The 26,242-nt window shown below is 40.7% G+C and overlaps 1 pseudogene; it reads left to right on the top strand.

Moving 5' to 3' along the window:
- Nucleotides 1-26,242, top strand: part of LOC132659492 (antigen WC1.1-like) — a 63,342-nt pseudogene that overhangs the window by 4,580 nt on the left and 32,520 nt on the right.

Raw genomic sequence — 26,242 nt, 5'->3', positions numbered from 1 at the left:
GACCTCAAAAGGGCATGTGAAGACCCATGGACAAGTGACCATACCCGAAGTCATGGTGCAGTTACACAAGGAAAAGGTGTGAGAGAAATTCAGTGGTGCATTTAAATGTCCCTAGGTCACAGTCAGAGGAGGCCAGAAGCGGGACTCGTGGTAGGGAAAATCTCATCACACTGGTGTACCTGATGAATCAAATGGAGAGCTCACACCATATTTGCAGGGATGTTGAGGAAGCAGGAAAATGTCTTGAGGTTTACAACACAGCAGCTGAAGTGCATCATGTATAAGAGGCAGTGAAGCTAGGAGTTCCTGGGGTTCTCAAGGCAAGAGGACTGAAGTGGTTTCCCTTTCCTTCTCCATGGACCATGTCTTGTCAGAACTCTCCACTAAGACCCGTCTGTCTTGGGTGGCCCTACATGGCATGGCTCATAGTTTCATTGAGTTAGACAAGGCTGTGGTCCATGAACTGTGAACTTCCAGATGTTCAAGCTGGATTTAGAAAGAACTGAGGAACCAGAGGTCAAATTGCCAACATCTGTTTGATCACTGAAAATGCAAAAGAGTTCCAGAAAAACACCTACTTCTACTTTATTGACTATGCCAACACCTTTAACTGTGTGAATTTCAACAAACCGGAAAATTCTTCAAGATATGAGAATACCAGACCATCTGACCTGCATCCTGAGAAATCTGTATGTAGGTCAAGAAGCAACAGTTAGAACTGGACATGGAACAAAAGATTGGTTCCAAATCGGTGGAGTACGTCAAGGCTATATGTTGTCACCCTGCTTATTTAACTTCTTTGCAGAGTACATCATGAGAAATGTTGGACTGGATGAAGCACAAGGTGGAATCAAGATTGTCGGGAGAAATATCAATAACCTTAGATGCAGATGACATCACACTTATGGCCAAAGGCCAAGAACTAAAGAGCCTCTTGATGATAGTGAAAGAGAAGAGTGAAAAAGTTGGCTTAAAACTCAGCATTCAGAAACTAAGATCATAGCATCTGGTCCCATCACTTCCTGGCAAGTAGATGGGGAAACAGTGGAAATAGTGACAACTTTTTTTTTGGCTCCAAAATTACTGCAGATGGTGACTGCAGCCGTGAAATTAAAAGACGCTTGCTCCTTGGAAGAAAGGCTATGACCAACCTAGACAGCATATTAAAAAGCAGAGACATTTCTTTGCCAACAAAGACTGGTCTAGTCAAAGCTATGGTTTCCCCAGTAGTTCTGTATGGATGTGAGAGTTGGACTATAAAGAAAGCTGAGCACCGAAGAATTGATGCTTTTGAACTGTGGTGTTGGAGAAGACTCTTGAGAGTCCCCTGGACTGCAAGGAGATCCAACGAGTCCCTCCTAAAGTAAATCAGTCCTGCACATTCATTGGAAGGACTGATGCTGAAGCTGAAACTCCAGTACTTTGGCCACCTGACGTGAAGAACGGACTCATTGGAAAAGACCCTGATGCTGGGAAAGATTGAAGGTGGGAGGAGGAAGGGATGACAGGATGAGGTGGTTGGATGGCATCACCGACTGAATAGACATGAGTTAGAGTAAACCCCGGGAGTTGGTGATGGACAGGGAGGCCTGGCATGCTGCAGTCCATGGTGTTACAAAGAGTCAGACATGACTGAGGAACTGAGCTGAACTGAATCGAAGCTAAGAGGACCTGATGTGACTCCTAAGAAGTATTCAGTGCTACCCAAGTGTGTTCGACCTATGCCAAGGTGGATGCAAGAAAGACAGCAGTGAAACTAGGCTGTGAGTGGGTGCTCACAGTATCTGACAGAGATGCTTCTAGTTGTTATCACAATTGCAGATTGCATGTCCAGGTTATTAATCACATCAGAACACCTGGACTGGAGGAAGATATTGTCAGTTATCACAGTGAATTCCCTAAGGTAGAAGGCTGGACTTAGGATAGTATCACCCCATCTAATCGGATGGCGGGACAGGAGAGCCCTGAAGACATCTGCAGTAGGTCCTTAACAGCCACAGCCAATCAGTTCTTGGGTGTTTATGTACAGGAAGATCATTGGAAAAGTGATCTCTTCTAATCTCACCTTCAGCAGATCTTTGATGATTCTAGTTGATGCCCTTAAGGAAACAATTCTTTTCCTTTTTAAAAAGTACTTTATTGAGGTATGTCTGACATACCAAACTGCTTGATAAGCATGCATTTGTGAAACCACTACAGCACTTATGTTGTAAATCTATTCATCTCTTCAAAATGTTTTCTTCCATTCTCTTTATCACTCTTATTAAAAGTAATTATTTTCAAGGTGAATTTGAATGTTAGTTAGAAACTTTTGTTTTAAACAAACCTGTTATCTGGCATCTCAAGTAACCTTCCTCACTGTCACAATGTCATAATCATGGTTCCACCTGAAGATAAATTTGTGGAAATACTACAGGTGTCTCTACCATATTTTGATAAATGAGCATCTGAGTGAGAAGGGAGTGTGTGATGTTGAAACTTTAAATTAGAACTCCCAATGTTACCCTAAGAAAACTGATGTCTTGTTATTAATTCCAGTTAAGATATACTTAGAAGTAGAGACTTGGAAGTGCTCTGATATTTAACAAAGTTCTGTCTAGTCAAGGCTATAGTTTTCCAGTGGTCATGTATGGATGTGAGAGTTGGACTGTGAAGAAAGCAGAGCACCAAAGAATTGATGCTTTTGAACTGTGGTATTGGAGAAGACTCTTGAGAGTCCCTTGGACTGCAAGGAGATCCAACCAGTCCATTCTAAAGGAGACCAGTCCTGGGTGTTCATTGGAAGGACTGATGCTAAAGCTGAAACTCCAGTTCTTTGGCCAGCTCATGTGAAGAGTTGACTCATTGGAAAAGACTCTGATGCTGGGAGGGATTAGGGTCAGGAGAAGGGGATGACAGAGGATGAGATGGCTGGATGGCATCACCGACTCGATGGGTGTGAGTTTGGGTGAACTCCGGGAGTTGGTGATGGACAGGGAGGCCTGGCATGCTGTGATTCATGGGGTCGCAAAGAGTCAGACACGACTGACCGACTGAACTGAACTGAACTGAACTGACTGAACTAATATTTAAACCCTGATCGTGGTTTGTACACTCTGACTACCATTGCTCTAACTTAGACTCTCACATTTTTATGAACGGTTCCAGGTTCCTCCTATTTCTCTTTTGGTCACTAGTTTCCTCCTCCTGGTCTGTTTTTTCTGTATTTTCAGACATATTTTAATGGTGTGAAGATAAGTCAAAGTGGTGGTGATATAGCAGAAATAAGATTAGAATAGCATGTGTTTTCATTATTTTGATCAGAACTCTTGGAGTTTCTTCTGCTCAACCTTAGGAGTCAGGTATGGAAGAGAAATTTCAGCCTCAGTAGTGGATTGCTGGAAGTGAAGTATCGTTTAGGATAAATCTAGAGTGGAAACAATGACCAGAGGTGAATGTAGAGAAGCTTGTTTGAAATAACAAGATTTCATGGAGTTCATGTGGAAGGTCTGGGAGGGAACACACAAACTGTGAAGGACTGTGGTGCAAGCGTTCCAGGTTGCTTCAGTCCTGTCCTACTCTTTGTGACTCCATGGGCCATAGGATTCTCCAGGCATGAATACTGGAGTGGGTTGCCATTTCCTTCTCCAGGCACGAATACTGGAGTGGGTTGCCATTTCCTTCTCCAGGGGATCTTCCTCACCCAGGGATCAAACCTGGCTCTCCTGCATTGCAGGCAGAGTCTTGATTATCTTCTGAGCCACCAGGGACTACAGTACTGAAGTGCAAAATGGTGAGGGGATGAAGATGCAAGGTTTGCAGGAGGGGAGGGTTGGAAAGATGCAGGTCAGCTTGTACATTCACCACAGCCTCTGTGTCACACTTCCTCCCTGCCCCCATTCCTTCCCTCCCTCTTTTCCTTTATTTTGCTGTGGGAGTCATTTCTGAGCTCTCTGGAAGTGCTAGCATTTGTAGCTGGCAGTTTTCTTAGTGGAGAATTTTTATAATATGGATTCTGTTTATTTAACAAATAAGTTTACTCATATTTTTCTCTTTTTTTTGTATCAGATTTTGGTGAGTTGTGTTTCACAAGTAACGTGTTTTTAAGGACTTGGCCCATTTTACAAAAAATTTTCAAATTAGTAACACTGGGTCATATCTCATATCTTTATATGTTGGGAAGATCTACAATGATATTCCTCCTTTTGTTACTGGTGCTGCTAATGTGTTCCCTCTTTTTCCTTAATTGGTTTGCTAGAAGATTATCCGTTTTAATGTTCTTTTTAAGAGAATCACTAATGGACTGTATTGATTTTCCTGATGGTGTATTTGCTTTCTTCTTAATTGATTTCTATGCTCAGATTTCTTTCCTCTTTTTCAGTTATGATTGTGGTTGCTTTTGTAGATTCTTGAGGTGGAGTCTTGGATCATTTCCCTCTGTTTCTATTTTTATTCTAACGTAATCATAAAGGATGCATCAAGGTTCTAAATTTTCTTCTAAGCATCACTTTATTTTTAACCCACCAGTTTCAATACTATATAATTTCTTTTGTATTTTATTATCATAAAATGTTTCTTTTTCTCTGAATGAATTCTTTGTCTTATAGTCTAACTTTGTATGATATTAATTTAGATATTATATACAGTTTTCTCTGATTTGTGTTTGCATGGTATGTAATTTTTACCTCTTTAGTATGTTTCTGTGTTTATATTTAAACACATGAAAGTTTGTAGATAGTATATTGTTGTGTCTTATTTTATCTGGTCTGATTATGTTGTTTTTTATTTGGAGTACTTAAATTATTCACATTTAATGTAATTATTGACACAATTGGATTTAAGTGTACTTGCCTGCTATTTGTCGGAAGGCAAATGGCAACCCACTCCAGTACTCTTGCCTGGAAAATCCCATGGATGGAGGAGCTTGGTAGGCTGCAGTCCATGGGGTCGCTAAGAGTCAGACACAACTGAGCAGATTCACTTTCACTTTTTGCATTAATGCATTGGAGAAGGAAATGGCAACCCACTCCAGTGTTCTTGACTTGAGAATCCAGGGACAGGGGAGCTTGGTGGGCTGCCGTCTATGGGGTTGCACAGAGTCGGAAACGACTGAGGTGACTTTGCAGCAGTAGCAGCAGCTGCTGCTATATGTTATATCTTTGTTTTTATTTTAAATTTCGAGTATATTTTACCAGATTAAATTATATTTCAATTTAAATACTGTATTGGTTTATTAATCGCATCTGATTTTTAGGTGATTATAATGTTTAATTTTTTTTAGTTTAAAGTAATTTTTATTTTTTGCTGGCTGGGTCTTCACTGCTGCATGGGCTTTTCTCTAGTTGTGGAGATCAGAGGGTACTGTCTAGTTGCAGGCATGAGTTTTCTCATTGCGGTGGCCTCTCTTGCTATAGTGCACAGGCTCTATGGTGCACAAGCTTCAGTAGGCATGGCCCCTGGGCTCTGGAGCACAGGCTCGCTAGTTGTGGTGCACGCGCTTAGTGGCTCTGTGGTATGTGGGGTTTTCCTAGACCACGGATTGAACCCACGTCTCCTGCATCGTCAGGTGGAGTCTTCACCACTGAACCACCTGGGAAGCCCAATGTTGAATTATTAACCTTCAATTACATTTACCTTCAAATATTATGTCACTACATGCAATGTCAGCCACTATACTTTTCTTCCACGTCCCTGTTCTTGTCATTGGTGCTCTCATTGTCATACATTCTATTTATAAATTTATTATGACTCTTATAGTTTGCTGCTACTATTTTTGCCTTAAATCCTCTAATAGAGAATCAACATTTAGCACAGTCTCTATAGCTTTGAGAGGATCCATGTTTTCATCTGCTGTCATCTCCCTTTAGTTTGAAGAACTTCCTGAGGCAGTTTTGTTTAGTGTGTGTCTGGTGGTCTCCAATCTATCATCTCTCATTTACCTGAAATCATTTTATTTTATTTTTTTAATATAAATTTATTTATTTTAATTGGAGGTTAATTACTTTACAATATGGTATTGGTTTTGCCATACATCAACGTGAATCTGCCACGGGTATATCATTTTAATTTTCATTCAGTTTTGAAAAGTATTTTCATAGCTGATTCAATTTTAGGGTAACAAATGCCCAATCCCAATACTTTAAATATGTTCTTACATTGTCATCTGACTTTCATTGCCTCCAAGAAAAAGTCAGTAAGTAATACTTATCCTTTTGTTCCCTGTATATAATGTGTCAAACTTCCCTGGCTTAACATATTTTTGTGTGTTTGTTTACCAATGAATTTCAGTAATTACATTGTCAAGTTTTCTGAGAATGGTTTCATTATCTTGTTTGGGGTTTGTTTAGCTTTTTGGATCAGTGGGTTTATAGTTTTCAATAACTTTGGGAAAATGTCATTTATCTTTTCCTAATATTTTTCTGCACATCCCTTAATCTGAATCTCCAAATACACATATTTTATATATTTTTATATTATCCTACATGCCACTGTGTTTCCATTCATATTTTTCTGCCTTTTTACTCTCTTTGGTTCAGTTTAGATCATCTCTACTGCTGTGTTTTACTTTCCCGTTCTTTTATTCTGCAATGTCTAGTCTCTTGTGTAATTAATCCAAATAATTGTTCATTCCAGTACTATATTTTTCAGTTTCAGAAGTCTCATTTATTTATTTTTCCTAGTTTTTCTCCCTGTTTATTTTTATGCTTCATTAAGCATATTGGTTATTAGGGTTTTAAGGAGCTCTTCAGCCAATTCAATCATTTATGTAATTTCTGAAGCTGCTTTAAACGATTTTTAAATATAAATTTATTTATTTTAATTGGAGGTTGATTACTTCACAATATTGTATTGGTTTTGCCATACATCAACATGAATCCGCACACGGGTATACACGTGTTTCCCATCCTGAACCCTCCTCCCTCCCCATACCATCCCTCTGGGTCATCCCAGTGCACCAGCCCCGAGGATCCAGTATCATGCACTGAACCTGAACTAGCAATTTGTTTCTTATATGATATTATACATGTTTCAATGCCATTCTCCCAAATCATCCCACCTTCTCCCTCTCCCACCGAGTCCAAAATACTGTTCTATGCACTGGTGTCTCTTTTTCTGTCTGATTGTTTTTAAAAAATGTGTTATGGGTTACATTTCTCTCTTTTGAAATTCTAATAATTGTTTGGTTGGATGTTGGGCATCACTAAGCAGTCCTTTACCAGGAAGAACTTCAGAAGTAAATAATCAGAACACACCCAGAAATCAGGGAATTGTCCTTGATGAATTAAATAAAGTTGTTTCATTGGGTTATCTTCATTCAGTTCAAATGTGTTCCTCTGATGACCAAATGATGAACTCTTATTTTGGTTTTCCTCCTTTAGTTTCAAAACTTCCTTGATCCCACCTTGCATGCCTCATACCCCACCTACACCCTACTTCTTCAGCAGTAGCTATACTTTCTGATTTTCTTTTCCATCCATCTGTATCTTTTTTTTTTTTTAGTTTTTTATTTTTTAAATTTTAAAATCTTTAATTCTTACATGCATTCCCAAACATGAACCCCCCTCCTTCCTCCCTCCCCATAACATCTTTCTGGGTCATCCCCATGCACCAGCCCCAAGCATGCTGCATCCTGCGTCAGACATAGACTGGTGATTCAATTCACATGATAGTATACATGTTAGAATGTCATCTGTATCTTTTAAAATGGTGTTTGCTTGTCTGAAGTGGGAGAAATGAGAAAGGAGAGCAGTTTAGGCGGTAGATGGGAGGAGCAGAGGGTGATGTAGTATGCTAACAAGCTACTCAATGAGTGTTTCCCACAAATATTTGCATATTTATCCATATTGAGGCTTTTTCAACTTGGAACTCTCCAAATTATGGCTTGTTTGCTCATTTCCTCCTTCTTCTTCTTCTTTCCTTTTGGCAACATACCATCTTCTTTTAGAATTCTAAAACATCCGTGAAATAAATTAAAGACAATATGATCAATGGAAAGTCATTTTGTGTTTCTGGCCTGAAAGAATTAGTATTGTTAAAGTGCCTGTACTTCTCAAAGTGCTCTATAGATTTAATGCAATTATATCTAAATACCATTCTTTATAGTAATAGGAAAACAATCTTAAATATGAGTGTGTGGTTTGATTTTTATATATTCATGAATTCCTGTTTTCTGATCATTATTGAATTTTAGTTCCATTCCATTATGGTCATGTAAGATACTTGGAATTATTTTAATATTTTTGAATTAGTTAAGGCTTATTTGTAACCTAGCCTGGAGACTATTCCATGTGTGCTTGAGAAGAACGCATATTTTTCTGTGGTTAGAATTGGTACAATGATAGTAGTAAAATCAATTATCATCAGCCCTTAGTATTTTCTATGAGTCCTGTTTGAGAGAAAAAAACCTTTAATAGGAGACGATGTGGAAACTCAGCTATCTGGTAAACTCCCACTGAGATCACACTTTCCCCAAGATTCTTTGGCAAATCCTAGGATTTCAAGAGAGATGGCTGGGACTCTCTTTCTATGACTCTCTGAGTTTTCGTAACTCATTTTCCTTCCCACTGAGGTCACTGAAGGAATTCATGGAATTTTTTGGCATCAAAAAGTATCAGAAAGACAAGATGTGATGACATAAATGTGAATTAATGATAGTGTCTATATTTCTTCTCTGGAGCTGTCACTCATCTACAGGTTGGCATCCCCTCATGGATCCAGCCTCAGGACTTTCCTTAACCTAAGTCACTTGAGGACTAGCTTCTGGGAGAGAAAACTGGTCAGAATATTAGCCCCACAAGTCCCATGAAAGCTTTCTAAGCTTGTTTGGATGCTAGGTCTCTAATCTCATAGCCCACGTCCCTCTGGGTGGCTTCTGGTCTGCATATCTCTATGTTCAAGTTTAAGTGCCTAAGTATTATACAGTGTCCTTGGATCTGTATGTAGGTCCTAGGCTGCTAAGTGAGAAATCTACTTCTCCAACCAATGCTAAAACATGTGTTCCCAGTATTCAGCCATTCCAATGATCTGAATTGGGCTCTGTAGTTTCCAGGCTCCTAGACCAAAGAAGTCACATTTTTAACCAGTCTCAAAGTATATGTTCTTGGGATTCAACCACTCCAAACTGACCTTGTAATCCTCCTGGATTTCTCTTTAGAAACTTGCTCATGAAAATTCAAATATGACACTGTCAAAGACTCTCTACATGCTCCACTCCTAAAAAGAAAAACTTCCACTCCACTGCCTGTGACGTACAGTTTCCAGCTGCCAAGTCAGTACCATGAACACTCACTGGTTTTGTTGCTGTTTCCTCTTAGGATTTGTGCGTCTGGCTGGAGGGGATGGACCCTGCTCAGGGCGAGTAGAAGTGTATTCTGGAGAAGCCTGGACCCCAGTGTCTGATGGGAACTTCACACTCCCCACTGCCCAGGTCATCTGTGCAGAGCTGGGGTGTGGCAAGGCTGTGTCTGTCCAAGGACATGAGCTCTTCAGAGAGTCCGATGGCCAGGTCTGGGCTGAAGAGTTCAGGTGTGAGGGGGAGGAGCCTGAGCTGCGGGTCTGCCCCAGAGTGCCCTGTCCAGGGGGCACTTGTCGCCACAGTGGAGCTGCTCAGGTTGTCTGTTCAGGTGAGATGCAGGTCAGGCCTTTCACCTCTGTGAACACCCTGTTGAGGTGAGAAAGTCATGTGATTTTGCTGAAACTCTGTCTTCTTCTACCAGCATACTCAGAAGTCCGGCTCATGACAAACGGCTCCTCTCAGTGTGAGGGGCAGGTGGAGATGAACATTTCTGGACGATGGAGAGTGCTCTGTGCCTCCCACTGGAGTCTGGCCAATGCCAATGTTGTCTGTCGTCAGCTCGGCTGTGGAGTCGCCATCTCCACCCCTGGAGGACCACACTTGGCGGAAGGAGGTGATCAGATCTCAACAGCCCGATTTCACTGCTCTGGGGCAGAGTCCTTCCTGTGGAGTTGTCCTGTGACTGCCCTGGGTGGTCCTGACTGTTCCCATGGCAACACGGCCTCTGTGATCTGCTCAGGTAAGAGAGAGGGAGGGGCTACTGGTACTCAGGATGCTCCTGGAGTGAAATGTCTCCAAGAGTAGAGAGTGAGGTTAAATGGGCTTCAAAGTCAGAAATTTCGTGGTGAAATATGGATCTTCTCATTGTTCATTCATTTTTCAGGTCAGGGCAAGAAGTGTGAAGGGGAATAATATATTTTTAAGCAACATCATTGCTTACATGTAATCATAGAAAACAATGTAGGAGCAGTAAGTATAGACCTCAGTATGAACCCCAGCCCAGAGCAGCAAAGAGAGTGTCCCAGCACCACAGTCACTGTCGTCCCCAGTATCTGTGTCTTCCCTCCTCGACAGGGAAAATAGCGCTTACCTAGCTTCTACTGACATAGAGAGTTTCATCAATGTTTGAACTTTATATAAAATGATGCAGTATGTTTCATCTTTTTAATCTAATTTCATAGACTCAAAATTATTTTTGGGATTCACACATGATGTTATATATTGTAGCACTTGGTTTATTAGTGTAGAGTATGCTTTGAATGATCCCATGGCCATGTACTGATCACTTCTACTGACAGAGTAAATCTGAGTTATTTCCAGTTCTTGACTATTACAAATATGATATACTACCACTTACCATGACAATGTCTTTGGATACAAATATGTGTTACTTATTTTCCATGTTTAACCCTTCGTCTTTTATTTTCATTTTCTTAATCAAATGGTGTCCTTTGATTAACTCATTTCTTATGTAAATATAACTTACCAACATTTTTCTGTACACTTAATGCTTCTTATATCCTGTAAAGGAGAAGGAAATGGCAACCCACTCCAGTATTTTTGCCTGGAAAATCCCATGGACGGAGGAGCCTGGTAGGCTGCCATCTACTCGAAGATCTTAAAAACATTCTCTAAGAGTATCTTATGGAAATTTTATCATTTTTCTCTTGCATATTATTGTGCATTCCTTCTGGGATTGATATCTGTGTAAGATAAGGGTCAGGTTTCATATGGACATCCAATTGACTCAGAATATTTTTCTGAAAAGACTCTTCCCCACTGCAGTGCCTCCTTCGTCATAAGCAGAAGGGCAAGTATGTCTGCCTTATTTGAGACTCTCTATTCTGTTCCATGTTATCATTTGTCTATCCTTGCACAAATACTGCATTTTCTTAATTATCATAACTTCATAGTTGTTGTTGTTGAATCGCTATGTCATATCTGACTCTTTGTGACCCCATGGACTACAGCACACCAGACTTCCCTGTCCTTCACAATCTCCCTAAATTTCAAACTTTGTAGTTAGTCTGAATAATTTACAAGAGTTACTTTATATTAACTCCTCTAATATCATTGCTTTTGTTACCAACTGTGCTGTTCATTATTGGTTGCTTACACTTTGTATGAATTTAGAACTCAGCTTGTCATTTTCACCAAAAGAAAAGCTTAAGGGTATCATTGAGATTAGATTTAAAAATTTGAGAGTAGACATAGAAATTTGAGGATGATTGACATTGACAATGTTGAGTTTTCCAAATCATTGCCATAATACATCCCTCCATTCGGTTACATCCTGAATTTCAGAGATTTTCCCCGTCTTCTACTAGGACTTCTCCTAGGTATTTTATTTTTGATGTTATGAGTATTTTTGTGAAGTGTCCTGGCAATGAATTCTCTTTGACTTGTTTTCATCTTTTAATTCTTCCAGTTTTAATGTATGTTGAGACATAAAAATGTTGGGAAATAATATAAAAATTCCTTTATGACCTTTACCTTGGTTTCTAATTGTTGGTATCAATATTTTGCTTTAATCTGTGTGTGTGTGTGTGTGTGTGTGTGTGTGTCCTTCTTTCTCTGTTCCCCTTCTGCCCCATTTCTTCTTGAATATGTAAATTCTTTCTGAATTCAGTTGAAGACATGATGTTCCTTTATCCTTAGAACAGTTCTGGGAATTTCCTTACAGAACCAGAGTTCAGTCAAGTCTTTAAATGACTTCAGCTCCAGGTGACATCTTATTGCAGCACTGAAAGACCCCACTGAAAGACTGCCAAACGGAGTTTTTTCCTGATTAATGACCCAAAGTTATAAGCAAAATTGAGTACATATTTTTTTCTTCAGCTACTAAGTTTTACCTTTTCATATTGACCAATTTGCCAACATCTGTTGGATCACAGAAAAAGTAAGAGAGTTCCAGGAAAACCTCTACTTCTGCTTCATTGACTCTGCCAAAGGCTTTGACTTTGTGGATCACAACAATCTGTGGAAAAATCTTAAAGAAATGGAATTACCAGACCATCTACCTGCCTCCTGATGAACCTGTGTGCAGGTCAAGAAGCAACAATTAGAATTGGACATGGAACAACAGACTGTTTCCAAATTGGGAAAGGAGTACGTCAAGACTGTATATAGTCACCCTGCTTGTTTAATTTATATGCAGAGTACATCACGTGAAATGCTGGGCTGGATGAAGCACAAGCTGGAATCAAGATTGTCAGGAGAAATATCGATAATCTCAGATATGCTGATGACACCACCCTTATGGCAGAAAGCAAACAGGAACTGAAGAGCCTCTTGATAAACGTGAAAGAGGAGAGTGAAAACACTGGCTTAACATTCAAAAAAAAATTATAGTATCCGGTCTCATCATTTCATGGCAAATAGATGAGGAAACAATGGAAACAGTGATAGACTATTTTCTTGGGCTCCAAAATCACTGCAGATGGTGACTGCAGCCATGAAATTAAATGATGCTTGCTCCTTGGAAGAAAAGCTATGACCAACCTAGACAGCATATTAAAAAGCAGACACATTACTTTGCTGACAAAGGTCCATGTGGTCAAAGCTGTGATTTTTCCATTAGTCATGTATGGATGTAAGAGTTGGACCATAAAGAAAGTTGAGCACCGAAGAACTGATGCTTCTGAACTGTGGTGTTGGAGGAGACTCTTGAGAGTCCCCTGGGCTGCAAGGAGATCAAACCAGTGGATCCTAATGGGAATTAGTCCTGAATATTCACTGGAAGGATTGATACTGAAGCTGAATCTTCACTACTTTGGCCACGTGATGAAAAGAGCTGACTCCTTGGAAAAGACCCTGATGGTGGGAAAGCTTGAGGGCAGGAGGAAAAGAGGATGACAGAGGATGAGATGGTTGGATGGCATCACCGACTTGATGGACATGAGTTTGAGCAAGCTCCAGAAGTTGGTGAAGAACAGGGAAGCCAGGCAAGCTGCAGTTAATTGGGTCACAAAGAGTTGGGCATGACTGAGGGACTGAACTGAAGTGAACCAAGTTTTTTGGAAAAACTGCCATACACGATATAACCAGAACTCTTGCTATGTGACCTGAATTAATTGAAGAATATCTTCTGCTTTTGCATTTGATGTTTCAACTTTATGCTGAGCTAATGTGCGGCTACACTTATTCTTTAGTCTTAATTGCAGCTAACAAGTTTTTCAGCTCTAGAAGTATTTGGTTTTTGTTATCAATCTCTGCAAAGATGCACATTTTGTTAATTAATTCCATAAGCACTTTAACCGTGGCTATATATATTCTCGTCAGGTAACTCTAGCAGCTGAACACCCTGGGAAATTCTTTCTAATGTCTCCTTTTTCCTTTCTGTTTTTCATGAAATCTATTTTATATAAGTATTTGTCTTAAAGATACACATTGAAGAAATTGTAGAAATCCTTCAGAAAGAATTTTGTTTTGCTTTTACTTAGGGATAGCTTTGGGCTCCCCGGGTGCCTCAGATGATAAAAAGTCTGCCTGCAGTGCGGAAGACCTGGGTTTGATCCCTGGGTTGGGAAGATCCCCTGGAGGAGGGCTTGGCAACCCACTCCACTATTCTTGCCTGAAAAATCCTATGGCAGAGGATACTGGTGGGCTAAAGTCCAAGGGGTTACAAAGAGTCAGACATGACTGAGCGACTAAGCACAGCACAGGGATACATTTAGGGATACAACTTACTTAACTCATTCTTACAGCAACACTTGGGTTAGAACAGAAATTGTGGTACTGTCAGAAACAGAACTCTCCAGGGAGAAGGTGAACACTAAGAGTATGATAACTTTACTGCTGGCTCACAGCTCTCATTTTAGGCTCCTTCAGTAAGTCATTATTTTCCTTAAATCAGTTTCCTGTTCTTCAACCCTTCCAGACTTCTGATCATTGTTGTTCTTCAGGAAACCAGACCCAGATGCTGCCCCAGTGCAACGACTCCGTGTCTGAACCAGCTAACTCTGCGGCCTCAGTGGTGAGCACCCCTTACTGCTCAGGTGAGGGTCCCACAGGACAGAAGACCCTACTCAACCCTTGAGGTCCACGCCCCATTGTCCCATTTCTCTCTCCTCAGACAGCAGACAGCTCCGCCTGGTGGACGGGGGCGGTCCCTGCGCCGGGAGAGTGGAGATCCTTGACCAGGGCTCCTGGGGCACCATCTGTGATGACGGCTGGGACTTGGACGATGCCCGCGTGGTGTGCAGGCAGCTGGGCTGTGGAGAAGCCCTCAATGCCACGGGGTCTGCTCACTTCGGGGCAGGATCAGGGCCCATCTGGCTGGACGACCTGAACTGCACAGGAAAGGAGTCCCACGTGTGGAGGTGCCCTTCCCGGGGCTGGGGGCGGCACGACTGCAGACACAAGCAGGACGCGGGGGTCATCTGCTCAGGTCCGCGCTGCACACTGTCCACAGGCTGGGGGAGGGTGGGGCCCTGGAGGACGGGGGTCTGAGCCCTGAGGTAGAGATGCTGAAAGGACCAGAGAAGGAGGCTTCCTCTCACGAAGCTGTCTTTCCAGCAAATGTGAAGACAAGGTGCTTTCACTTCCTTCTGCAGCAGCTGAGGTTCTGGTCCTTTCTTCTCAGCAGTGTTTCCTGGCAGAGCCATTTCTTACAGTTTTTCTTGATAGCAGGGCTCTCTCTCCAGTTACATACAAAAAATTGAAACCCACGGTACTAGTTTCTGTTTGCTTCCCTAACAATTTACCAACTAGTGGTTTACAACAGCATATATTTATTTCCTTACTCTTCTCTAGCTTAGATGTCCAGCACGGGACTCACTGGGCTGGGATCAAGGCTTCAGCAGGGCAGCATCACTTTTGCGACTCTAGGGGAGAATCTGTTTCTTGCCTTTTCAAACTTCTTGAAACCACCTACATTCCTTCCTTCACAGCACCCTTCATTCATTATCAGACCAGCAATGCTGCAGACCTCCAACCATTATCCAGAGTCACATCTCTCTTTCTAGTGGGAGCTAAGAAAAGTATTCCACGTTTAAGCATAGTGGGTCTAAGGATGTGTTTAGACTGGGCTCATATTGTTAATACATCATCTCACCATCCCAAGGTCCTTACCTTAATCACATCTGTAAATCCCTCTTGTCAGGTATGGTAACATATTCACAGGTTGCAGAGATTGGGATGTGGACATTTTTGGATTAATTATTATCCCTATCTCCCTAATATCCACATCACATCCCTTTGACATACTCTTTAAAGATTTCATCAGGAAGCAGGACTCAGCTGCCCCTCCCTGAATAGCACCCATGTAGGTTGGTCTTCTTCTCAGTTCATATCCATTGTAGTAGAAATAGAAAGACAGACACAAATGGACAAAGTCACTTAGAAGGGAGGCAATGTCAGTCTTGTCATCTAGTGGGTATCTCTTGAACAAGGTCAGAGATGAATGTTCATTATTTCTAGAAGAAAGGAAAACCTAAAAGTTCCAGCAAAGTTTTTACTGTGTCCTGTCTCCTCCCCTTTCAACCTTAGAGTTCCTGGCCCTCAGGATGGTGAGCGAGGACCAGCAGTGTGCTGGGTGGCTGGAAGTTTTCTACAATGGGACCTGGGGCAGTGTCTGCCGCAGCCCCATGGAAGACATCACTGTGTCTGTGATCTGCAGACAGCTTGGCTGTGGGGACAGTGGAAACCTCAACTCTTCTGTTGGTCTCAGGGAAGGTTCTAGACCTCAGTGGGTGGATGGAATCCGCTGTCGGAAAACAGACACCTCTCTCTGGCAGTGTCCTTCTGACCCTTGGAATTACACCTCATGCTCTCCCAAGGAGGAAGCCTATATCTCGTGTGAAGGTGACTTACTGTCTGTTTCTGTGTGTCTGTCCCAGCCCTATAGGATGCAGTGAGATTTGATGTTTTAAAATGTAAATGATGAGTTTAATTTGGGTTCACAAAATGATAAAAAGTGAAAATGTTAGTTGCTCTGTTGTGCTCTTTGCGACCACGTGGACTGTAGCCTGCCAGGCTCCTCTGTCCTTGGGATTCTCCAGGCAAGAATGCTGGAATGGGTTACCATTCGCTTCTCCAGGGGGTCATCCTGACCCAGGTATGAAAATCAGGTCTCCTATACTGCAGTCAGATTCTTTACTGTCTGAGCCACCAGAGAAGCTTAAATGAGGTAAGAATGAAACATTTAATACATATATTCCAATCTTGTTTGTTAAATTTTTTAATTGAGATGTAATTCTCATAACATTATATTGGTTCTAAGTATAAAACATAGTGTTTATGTATTTGTACATATTGGTAAGTCACCACACATACAGTAATATCCATCACCACATGCAGTTACAATTTTTTTCTCTTATGATCCCACAGGTAAGAATTTGCATGCTGCAACTAAAACCCAGCACAACCAAATAAATACTTAATTTTAAAAGAGAGCATAATTTTCTTCATAGCATCATGGTTTTTTATCCACATAAGGGCTTCCCTGGTAGGTCAACTGGTAAAGAATCCGCCTGCCATGCAGGAGACCCTGGTTTGATTCCTGAGTCTGGAAAATCCGCTGGAGAAGGATAGGCTACTCACTACAGTATTCTTGGGCTTCCCTTGTGACTCAGCTGGTAAAGAATCTGCCTGCAATGTGGGAGACCTGGGTTTGATCCCTGGGTTGGGAAGACTTCTGGAGAAGGGAATGGCTACCCACTCCAGTATTCTCGCCTGGAGAATTCCATGGACTCTATACTCCATGGGATTGCAAAGAGTTGGACATGACTGAGTGACTTTCACAAACACTGTATACAAAAATATTATCTTCTTTCTTATATACTGTCTTAAGATATCTTTCATGACAATATTTTTTCTCTTGAATGTTTTAAGATTTCTTATTTATTCATAGGAACTCTTTAAAAACAAACATCACTTAACTGTTTTTCTTAAATATTTTTGTAAGATTTTCCCCATATTTTGCACATATTTTTAAGGTTGTGTATGTGTATGGGTGGGTTATGTGGTCAAATCTGTAATGTTTTACTTTTTTAACTTCTGCCTTTAGTGCAATGTTTCAAACGCCATTCTTCATCTCAAAATAACATTGAATCAAGTTTTATTTCCTGCAAACAACTTTATAGTTCCACTAAAGAATATTCAAAACCTAATTTCAAATTTATTTATTTATCTGAATTGATTTTATTATGTGAGATGGTGTAACATCATCACCAGGTAACAACTGGATTTTAGATATGTGATATCTTAGCTCAAGGTCTATTTTCTGCAAACAGTTTTATAGTTCCACTAAAGAATATTCAAAACCTAATTTCAAATTTATTTATTTATCTGAATTGATTTTACTATGTGAGATGGTATAACATCGTCACCAGGTAAGAATTGCATTTTAGATATGTGATATCTTAGCTCCATGACAAAATAAAAGCACATAGTTTCATGAGTTCATGGATATGACATCAAAAGTACAGGCAACAAAGCAAAAACAGACAAGTGGGAATATATCAAATAAAAAGCTTCCACAAACCAAATGAAAGATCAACAGAGTGAAAAACCAAGCTAGCACAAATTATATAAGGTATTAATTTCCAAACATAATAAGGAACTCCTATAACTTAAGGGGGAAAAAAAAACCTCAACAAACTTAAAACCTAATAACTCAATTAAAAAATTGGCCAAAGGCTTGAATAGACATTTCTCTAAAGAAGACATGCAAAGGGCAATAGGTATATGAAAAAATGCTTGACATTGTCAGTCATCAGGGAAATGTAAATTAAAACCACAAAGAGGTATCATCTGACACATGTTAACCCCAACATTCTACATTCTTTAGACCCTCTCATCTAGTTTCTTAATTGGGATCTTACTTTTTTAAACTTCCCTTGATTTAGATAAGAGGAAAGACTGAAAGTGAAAACAGTAAGATTCCAATTAAGAAACTAGATGAGAGGGTCTAAAGAATGTAGAATGTTAGTTAATTCTAAAAAAAGGAACAAAAATTAATGGAAAAAAAGGTAAGCATAGGGTATAAATTTCCCTTTGGAGAAGGAAATGGCAACCCACTCCAGTGTTTTTGCCTGGAGAATCATAGGGACAGGGGAGCCTGGTGGGCTGCCGTCTTTGGGGTCGCACAGAGTCAGACACGACTGAAGTGACTTAGCAGCAGCTGCAAACTTCCCTTAGACACTAATTGAGTTTCATTAGAAGAATTTATCATACCATTATTTTGTGTTTATTATCACTATTTCACAATATTTAATGTTTTAAATTTATTCCCATACTCAGGTCCTGTTTGGAAGGATCTTGCTGAATTTCCCCAAATAGAGGTGGCTATAAATATTTCCTTATTAGTTTTTAATTTTATTCCACCTGGTCAGAGTAAATATTCTGTATGAATTCAAAGAGTGAAAGATTTTGTCCTATCATACTGTCACTTTGATAAAAGTTCCGAGTGCATTTACAGTAATGTGAACTCTTGCGGTGTTGGGTGCGTTGCTCTATGTGTTACTTAGTTAAATGTGCTGACTATGTTGTTGTACATCTACTGAATTCTTCTCTGTTTTTTGTATGTTTGGTCTGCATGCTACTGAAAAAGATCTGCTAATAATCCCCCATTTTGATTGTGATTTTGTCTATTTCTTCTTTTCACTCTGTCAAGTATGTTTCTAAGCTATGTTCTGTTACCTTTCTTGAATTTTGTTGTCTAAAATATCTTTATTAAGGGTGCATCTCATTAAATCATGAAAATTCCCTCTGTAATTCAGTGTATCTTGGCTTAAAGTCTACTTTCTGGGACATCGATGTAGCTACTCCAGTTTTGTTACAGTTAGTACATTTTTTCCATCATTTTACTTTCAACCATTCTTTACTTTCATAATATAAGGTGGGCATTTTGCAAGTAACATTTGTGTCAATGTTGTTTTATCTTAATCCATTCACTGTAAATGCAGTTACTGATATTGATGTGTTGGTATCTGCCATTTGCTTTTAATTGATCCACATGCTTTATGTTCCTTTTTATCTCCTTTTCCCCCCTCCTTTTGTATTAAATAAATCTGTTATAATTCTAGATTTTCCTTTTTCCTTTTGATTTTCAGCAGCTTTACTAGGAGTGGGGGTTTTCATACTCCTCCATTTATTTTTTTTAAAATTCTCTATTGTTATACCTTCAGATATTACTTCTGCAGTTCTGTCTGTCTGTCTCTGTATCTCTTCTCCCTCTCCTCCTCCTCTCTCTTCTCTTTCTCATCTCTCATCTTTCAGTTCAGTTCAGTTCAGTCACTCAGTCATGTCCGACTCTGCGACCCCATGAATCGCAGCATGTCAGGCCTCCCTGTTGATCACCAACTCCCAGAGTTCACTCAAACTTACGCCCATTGAGTCAGTGATGCCATCCAGCCATCTCATCCTCTGTCGTCCCCTTCCCTCCTGCCCAAAATCCATCCCAGCATCAGAGTCTTTTGCAATGAGTCAACCCTTCACATGAGGTGGCCAACATACTGGAGTTTCAGCTTTAGCATCAGTCCTTCCAAAGAAATCCCAGGGCTGATCTCCTTCAGAATGGACTGATTGGATCTCCTTGCAGTCCAAGGGACTCTCAAGAGTCTTTTCCAACACCACAGTTCAAAAGCATCAATTCTTTGGCACTCAGCCTTCTTCACAGTCCAACTCTCACATCCATACATGACTACTGGGAAACCATAGCCTTGACTAGATGGACCTTAGTCAGCAAAGTAATGTCTCTGCTTTTGAATATGCTATCTAGGTTGGTCATAACTTTCCTTCCAAGGAGTAAGCGTCTTTTAATTTCATGGCTGCAGTCACCGGACTCCTCTAATCACTGTATTCTAAGTTCTATATAAAATTGTTTTAACTTATTCATTCACTTTTTAAACCTAGATATTTTATTTTAGGTTGGCAATAGTTCCTTAAACACTTTTATTTATTTATAATTATTTGTTATTTTTTTCATATTTTTACCTGTTTATTCTCTTCTTCTCTCTTTTCCCCTAAATACATTGATTGTAGTTAAAACCCTTATCTGCTGAGTCCAGCATTTCTATCATGTGTGTCTCTGCATTCTCTTATCTTTTTTCACTTTGGTCATTTGTCATGTTATCCTAGTTTCTCAAATGTCATGTCACTTTTTATTGAGTGCTATAAATTATATATGAGAAAGTAAGATACTCTTGATACATTTTCTAACACCTGAAAGGATTTGCCCTTTGTTTTCCTATGCAGGTAGGGGGGAGGGGTGTGTATCACCCAAACATCTAAATATAACCTAAAACTGAGCTGTAACAAGTATGGGTTGCAGTTTTGGTAGCACTCATTCCACCTCTGACTTCTCTGTCCCTATGACATAGGCTTTCAGAGATTTCAGTTCAGAGCCTATATTCTTTGGTAGCTAAGTACTCAAAATAATGAGAAAGACTCAGCTTTCCAAGTCTTTTTATATAGTTCTCTAGCTTTCTGCCCTTCACAGCTTATATATGGGGCAAAGATTTGAGGAGAAAACGTGCTGTGTGAGAGAGGCTCTCAAGACTCTAATTTTGTCTCTCCAGCACCAGGTAACCCCCAGATTATCCTGGCTTCCTGTCACAACAGTAGTCCTCTGCTTGTCGGAGCCCAGATTCTGAATCATTAAATTATGCAATGAACTGGCAAATTCCCACAGAGAAAAAGAAGCTATAGACCTGGGCTAACATTGAAATAATCTCCACTCTTTAGAATTTTAGCATATTTAGTCCATGTTGTGTTAACAAATGTCGAATACGTTTACTCTTTCTTAAAAAACATTTTCCAGCTTTTAAAGTTGTATCTAGAAAGACCGAGCAAGACACATTGGCCTGCTGTGAACTCCTCCATTCTCCCTGGAAGTGGAAAATTTTAGGTTTAATTCTCTACTTCAGTATTTACTTAAAGTGCAGCACAGATAGACATTATTTAACTTTTCTTTACCTACTCTTTTTTTTTTTTAACCTTTCCTCCTACTTTTCAACCTTATTAATTCTCTTGCCACTTCTGTAAGAAACCAGACCCAGCTGCTGCCCCAGTGCAATGCTGCTGCTGCCGCTGCTAAGTCGCTTCAGTCTTGTCAGACTCTTAGCGATCTCATGGACTGCAGCCTACCAGGCTCCTCTGTCCATGGGATTGTCCAGGCAGTACTGGAGTGGGTTGCCATTGCCTTCTGCACGAATGCAAAGACCCATATCAGAACCAGAAGAGTCTGCAGCCTCAGAGGAGAGCGCCTCCTACTGCTCAGGTGAGGGTCCCACAGGACAGAAGACCCTTCTCATTCTCCATGTCAATGCCCGGTGTCCCATTTCTCTCTCCTCAGGTAGCAGACAGCTCCGCCTGGTGGACGGGGGCGGTCCCTGCGCCGGGAGAGTGGAGATCCTTGACCAGGGCTCCTGGGGCACCATCTGTGATTACAGCTGGGACCTGGATGATGCCCGCGTGGTGTGCAGACAGCTGGGCTGTGGAAAAGCCCTCAAAGCCACTCTCTCTTCTTCCTTTGGGGCGGGATCAGGGCCCATTTGGCTGAACAACCTGAAGTGCACAGGAAAGGAGTCCCACGTGTGGAGGTGCTCTTCCTGGGGCTGGGGGAAGCACTACTGTGATCACAGCAACGATGCAGGAGTCATCTGCTCAGGTATGGTCAGTTCATGCCCACCAGCTAGGAGAATGGAAAGTTCCAAGAAAGCTGGTGTCTGATCAGAGGGACAATAGCGGACTGGTGAGCTAGAGATGACCAAGACAACTACCCATCCTCCCTGAGTGCCCTGTAGCTGTGAGCAAAGAGCTTCATATACTTTCCTCTTACAAGTCTCTGCTATTCTGTTCTTCTCCAGTGCTCTTACCTGACACCAAAATAGCTTTACTTATTCTCCCGGTTAAATAAATCCTCATCATTTTTTTTCATAATTCACTTTTTGTAAGAGTGAAACATTTGCTAACAGCCACATACACACTCCCTTTGCACAGGAAGGCTATGAGTGGGAGGGACAAAAAATGAGGATGTACTTTCCTGGGTGGAGTTGTTTCTATACAGACAGTGTGAGACATTATTTTGCACTGGGTTAGTATGAGTGGAGGCTACTCCTACTATAGGAGGATATCATTTACATGTATAGAGGGTATCCCTACAGGGGTTATCATTTAACAGATCAGAGAGTCTTATGGATTTGTGCCAGATTTCAAGATTCCTTTGCAAATTTAGACATAAATGTTCATTGTTCTTTGATGGTAGAGAATTGCTGATGGAATGCTCTGAGTCATATATTCTTCCATTGTTACTAGAAAAGTTTCTCTCTCAAAATTTTCCTCTAAAATATCTGTATAAATGTAAACTTTGGAGGAACACTTAGCCATGCACTGACAAGTCAAAGGTGGTGGTAATAAAACTTGAATTTCTGTGTTTTATGTAAGAGATTATATAGTTTATATTTGATGACTTCAATGATATAAGAGAATTGCATTTGAGGGCTTATTTGGAGTAAGTGGACAAATATAATTTTTGAAGAAGTTGGGAAAGGTTTTATAGTAGCTGGGAGGAAGGAGAATGGCAGTGGGAGCCGATGAAGGCAAGTGTGAGGTTCTCTGAGCAGCACTGAGGGGCCAAGTGTGGTGTGAAGGATGCTACGTGTGGCTAAGGACACAGGATGTGTACACAGCAAGAGACCAGACAAGGATATGTCTTTACTATATTTAATATCTTCACTCACATCTGCCTTCTATTTAATAATTTTCTTGGAATTATCACACAGTTATTCTTCCATGGAAACTTTAAAATCAAGGAGAAAATAAAAAAGATATACTATATCTCAGAAGTCTCTATCCTGATATGTATAAGACTTTATTGAGTATTCAGCATATATTTGAATATTTCACATGTATCAGGGTATATAAAACAGAATACAAGAAATACCTTTTTCTTGTTCTTTCTAAATTTTTAATCTCATAGAATTATAATAACAATATCAATAACCTCAGATATGCAGATGACACCACCCTAATGGCAGAAAGTAAAGAGGAACAGAGGAGAGCCTCTTGATGAAAGTGGAAGAGAAGAGTGAAAAAGCTGGCTTGAAACTCCACATTCAAAAAACTAATATCATGGCATCCAGTCCCATCACTTCATGGCAAAGAGATGAGGAAAAAATGGAAACTGCAACAGACTTTATTTTCTTGGGCTCCAAAATCACTGTAGACTGTGACTGCAGCCATGAAATTAAAAGACGCTTGCTCCTTGGAAGAAAAGCTTTGACAAACCAAGTCAGCATGTTAAAAAGCAGAGACATTACTTTGTGACAAATGTCCACATAGTCAAAGCTATGGTTTTTTTCCCAGTAGTTATGTATGGACGTGAGAGTTGGATCATAAAGAAGGCTGAGCGCTAAAGAATTGATGCTTTTGAACTGTGGTGCTGGAGAAGACTCTGGAGAGTCCCTTGGACAGCAAGGAGATCAAATCAGTCAATCCTAAAGGAAATCAACCCTGAATAACTCATTGGAAGGATGTATGCCGAAGCTGAAGCTCCAATACTTTGGCCACATGATAAGAAGAAATGACTCATTGGAAAAGACCCTGAGGCTGGGAAAGATTGAAGACCGGAGAAGAAGGGGATGACAGAGACTGAGATGGTTGGATGGCATCAATGACTCAATGGATATGAGTCTGAGTAAACTCAGGGAGATAGTGAAGGACAGGGAAGCCTGGAGGGTTGCAGTCCATGGGGTCACAAAGAGTCAAACACGACTGAGTGACTGAGCAACAAAAACAGCCAGTTAGATAAAAATGCTTTAATTAGAATGCGTAGCATGTAACCAAACTCCAAGCCAGGGGAGGCTAGGGCTCCTAACCTGGGCCTCTCTGGGGAGATGGAAATGGATAAATAATAAAAGGCGAGCAGATCATCCTTCCCTCATCATTCATTCTTATATCAGTGGTCAGGCTAATCCTTTAATTCTTTGATTTCTGTGGTGTCTTTTCTGTTCTCTCCTGCTCTCTCTAGTAGATTTTTATTCTGTTACATCATTCTTTTTGAGACTTCAAAGTTCACATACTTAATGTACTTAGAGTCCTTGACCAGGACAGATTCCACCATTACATGCATAACCATGAGCACACTCAGAAACCAGGCAAATTATTTTAAAAATTGTTCTTTATGATTTGTAGGTTTTTTTCCCCATTGGATTACCTTTTCTCTGTCCAAATAGGGTCCCTGAAGGATGAAATCATGATCATGAGTCTTTTCCTTGGTCTCTCTCTCATACTCCATCCACTCCCCATTTAACCTACCACTCACCCCACCTCACTCCCTACAGAAGTTCTTCCCTTTTGGAGTGTCCTTTCCATCTATTTGTAGCTCTTAAGATCATTTCTTCTTTTCTGCATTGGGGGAATTGGGAAAGGGTAGCAGTGTTAGGTGAAAATGGGAGAAGCATAGGGGATAAAAGGTGTTAAAATCTTGCTGAACAAGTATTTGGTTTCCAAACCTATGTTTCAACACTATTGAGGCTTTTGCAGTTTAGAAATCTCTAAAATATATATGGCTTGTTTGCTCTCTGCTATCTTCCTCTCACTCCCCTTTATTGTAGCTTGCTGGCTTCTTACCTCAGAAATCCAAATAGGAAAGGAATATGCAGTTGGCATATAGTGTTCAGTTCAGTTCAGTTCAGTCACTCAGTCGTGTCCAACTTTTTGCGACCCCATGAATCGCAGCACGCCAGGCCTTCCTGTCCATCACCAACTCCCGGAGTTCACTCAGACTCACGTCCATCAAGTCAGTGATGCCACCCAGCCATCTCATCCTCTGTCGTCCCTTTCTCATCCTGCCCCCAATCCCTCCCAGCATCAGAGTCTTTTCCAATGAGTCAACTCTTCGCATGATGTGGCCAAAGTACTGGAGTTTCAGCTTTAGCATCATTCCTTCCAAAGTAATCCCAGGGCTGATCTCCTTCAGAACGGACTGATTGGATCTCCTTGCAGTCCAAGGGACTCTCAAGAGTCTTCTCCAACACCACAGTCCAAAAGCATCAATTCTTCGGCGCTCAGCCTTCTTCACAGTCCAACTCTCACATCCCTACATGACTACTGGAAAAACCATAGCCTTGACTAGACGGACCTTAGTTGGCAAAGTAATGTCTCTGCTTTTGAATATGCTATCTAGGTTGGTCATAACTTTTCTTCCAAGGAGTAAGTGTCTTTTAATTTCATGGCTGCAGTCACCGTCTGCAGTGATTTTGGAACCCCCCAAAATAAAGTCTGACACTGTTTCCACTGTTTCCCCATCAGTTTCCCATGAAGTGATGGCACCGGATGCCATGATCTTTGTTTTCTGAATGTTGAGCTTTAAGCCAACTTGTTCACTCTCCTCTTTCACTTTCTTCAAGAGAAGAGACTTTTTAGTTCCTCTTCACTTTCTGCCATAAGGGTGGTGTCATCTGCATATCTGAGGATATTGATATTTCTCCCGGCAATCTTGATCCCCGCTTGTGTTTCTTCCAGTCCAGCGTTTCTCATGATATACTCTGCATATAAGTTAAATAAGCAGGGTGACAATATACAGCCTTGACGGACTCCTCCTATTTGGAACCAGTCTGTTGTTCCATGCCCATTTCTAACTGTTGCTTCCTGACCTGCATACAGATTTCTCAAGAGGCAGGTCAGGTGGTCTGGCATTCCCATCTCTCTCAGAATTTTCCACAGTTTATTGTGATCCACACAGTCAAAGGCTTTGGCATAGTCAATAAAACAGAAATAGATGTTTTTCTGGAAGTCTCTTGCTTTTTCCATGATCCAGCGGATATTGGCAATTTGATCTCTGGTTCCTCTGCCTTTTCTAAAACCAGCTTGAACATCAGGGAGTTCATGGTTCACGTATTGCTGAATCCTGGCTTGGAGAATTTTGAGCATTACCTTACTAGCATGTGAGAAGAGTGCAATTGTGTGGTAGTGTGAGCATTCTACGGCAATGCCTTTCTTTCGGAATGGAATGAAAACTGA

Source organism: Ovis aries, chromosome 3 (assembly GCF_016772045.2).
Source record: "Ovis aries strain OAR_USU_Benz2616 breed Rambouillet chromosome 3, ARS-UI_Ramb_v3.0, whole genome shotgun sequence".
Classification (NCBI taxonomy): domain Eukaryota; kingdom Metazoa; phylum Chordata; class Mammalia; order Artiodactyla; family Bovidae; genus Ovis; species Ovis aries.
The sequence above is the reverse complement of the archived record's forward strand: the minus strand, read 5'-3'. Positions and strand labels throughout refer to the sequence as shown.